This window comes from Trichechus manatus, unplaced genomic scaffold (assembly GCF_000243295.1).
Source record: "Trichechus manatus latirostris isolate Lorelei unplaced genomic scaffold, TriManLat1.0 scaffold00086, whole genome shotgun sequence".
NCBI classification, from domain to species: domain Eukaryota; kingdom Metazoa; phylum Chordata; class Mammalia; order Sirenia; family Trichechidae; genus Trichechus; species Trichechus manatus.
This window is the reverse complement of record NW_004444022.1, coordinates 6,417,085-6,419,706: the sequence shown is the minus strand read 5'-3', so window position 1 is coordinate 6,419,706 and position 2,622 is coordinate 6,417,085. Positions and strand designations below refer to the sequence as shown.

The window sequence follows — 2,622 nt, the reverse complement described above, 5'->3', positions numbered from 1 at the left end:
TGAAGAGGAAGGCAAGGCGATACCAAGTAATAATAGACTGGTTCAAACCTAGGAAGATAAGGGTAAGTTTCAAGGTAATCACAAAGAAAGTTAACAAACCTACTTATCAAAACAAGAAGAAAAACATGAAGGGTGAGTAAAAACAAAATCCACAGAAACAAAAGAAATTTTTAAAAAATCCACATACAAAGGAATGCAGCACAGGAGAGTAAGAGGAACAAAGAAAACGTCAGCACCACAAAAAAAAAAAAAAAAAAAAAAAAGCACTACAAAATGACAGCAATAAACTCACACCTATCAATAATTACACTGAATGTAAATGGCCTAAATGCACCCATGAAGAGACAGAGAGTGACAGAATGGATAAGAAAACAGGATCCATCAATAAGCTGTTTACAAGAGACACACCTTAGAAACAAAGACGTAAAGTTATTAAAAATCAAAGGATGGCATTTTAAGGTGGCTTGGGAGCGGCCGAAGAGCGAGGGAACCAGCTGGGAACTATGTCGCGCTGAGCGGGGACAGCACCACTGCCGCCACCACCACTGCTGCCGGCTGGGGTGGGAGGGCGGGAGACGCCGCCACGCCACCTCCTGGGTGGGCGCCCTTCACTTGGATGCCAGCGGCCCGGGTCGAGGGTTTCCTCACCTTAAATGGTTTTGAACCAATGAAGCTGCATTCCCTTAAGAAGATGGACAGCTCATCACGTGAACTGTGGAGTTTGCGGACAGATTTATATTGGGTTCATAGTGGCGTAATGCACTCAGACTCCTACGAGGTCCCCTAAGTTCTTGCCGGTTTTGCCTTTTGAATCAGAGAATTGCGAAGTTCGCTAAAGAATGGCCCTTGTGGATAAACACAAAGTCAAGTGACAGCGATTGGACAGAATTTGTGAAGGTATCCGTCCCCAGATCATGAATGGCCCCCTGCACCCCCGCCCCCTGGTGGCGCTACTCAACGGCTGGGATTGCACGATGGAGATGCCCATTCAGAAGGACCTTGCTACTGTGGCCTTCTTTGATGCCCAGGCCACTCAGGAGATCCACAAGAAGGTGCTAAACGATGTACCACACCATCACCCTCACCAGAGAAGACCTGGAGAAGTTCAAGGCCTTGAGAGTGATCGTGCGGATAGGCAGTGGCTACAACCTCAACATCAGGCTGCTGGTGAGCTGGGGATCTCCATGTGCAACATCTCATCTGCAGCGGTGGAGGAGACTGCCGACTCCACCATCTGCCACATCCTCAACCTGTACCAGCGGAACACGTGGCTGTACCAGGCGCTGTGGGAGGGCAGGTGGGTCCAGAGTGTCGAGTAGATCCAGGAGGTCACCTTAGGAGCGGCCTGCATCCACAGGGAGACGCTGGGCCTCATCACTTCGGTCGCACAGGACAGGCAGTCGCTGTTCGAGCCAAGGCCTTTGGATTCAGCATCATATTTTATGAACCCTACTTGCAGGATGGAATCGAGCAGTCCCTGGATGTGCAGAGATCTACACCCTGCAGGACTTACTGTACCAGAGCAACTGTGTGTCCCTGAACTGTAACCTCAAGGAGCATAACCACCACATCATCAATGACTTTACTATCAAGTAGATGAGGCAAGGTGCATTCCTTGTGCATGCAGCCCACAGTGGGATGGTGGACAAGAAAGCCTTAGCCCAAGCCCTCAAGGAAGGAAGGATATAAGGGGTGCCCCTTGACGTGCATGAATCATAACCTTTTAGCTTCACTCAAGGCCCGCTGAAAGACGCACCGAATCTCATCTGCACACCCCACACGGCCTGGTATAGTGAACAAGCCTTGCTAGAGATGAGGGAGGCAGCTGCCACCAAGATCCACAAAGCAATCACAGGTCGCATCCCAGAAAGCCTAAGAAACTACGTGAACAGGGAATTCTTTGTCACAACAGCTCCTTGGTCAGTAACAGATCAGCAAGCAATTCATCCAGAGCTCAATGGTACCACATAAAGATACTCACTGGGCATCATGGGCATGGCCCCTGGAGGACTTCCTGCAGCCATGGAAGGCATCATCCCTGGAGGCATCTCCATCGCTCACAACCTCCCCACAGTGGCACACCGTTCCCAAGCCCATTCTCCTAAACAGCCCACAAAAAATGGGGACAATCAAGAGCACCCCGATGAGCAATAGCAGATGTCAGAAGGTAATCGTTCAGATAAACCTGGGACCAAGAGTCAGTGAACAACGGAGAACTCTGAGAAAAGGGACTGGACAGTTCTTAACTGACTCTGGACACAATGCATCATTGCAGTTGCAGTGTTAAAACTACAATGAGCTAGAATGAGACTGGGAAACCCAAAGGTGCCATCTGTTACAGAAGGGCTGAAAGACTAGGGTGTGATTATTAACGACCCACTCCTGTTGTGTGTTAAGTTTCTCATCTGTGCATCAAATCACCAAGAATAAATAGATCTTTTTCCTTTATCAGTCCCTTGGGCACAGCAGGTCCAGAGCACCTTGCTCTTGATTGTTGCATCAAGAGTTCCAAACGTGAAAATAAAAAATGTAAACAGGAAATCCCCACCCTACGACTCTAGTCCCTTTGGTCCACGGGGACTGGTTACCTCTTGCTAATAGGAAGATTAAATTACAACAAAG

General features: G+C 48.7%; 1 pseudogene; it reads left to right on the top strand.

Moving 5' to 3' along the window:
* Positions 1–620: 620 nt before the first annotated feature.
* LOC101342687 (C-terminal-binding protein 2 pseudogene) lies at positions 621–2,154 on the top strand (annotated as a pseudogene).
* The last annotated feature ends 468 nt before the right edge of the window (positions 2,155–2,622 follow it).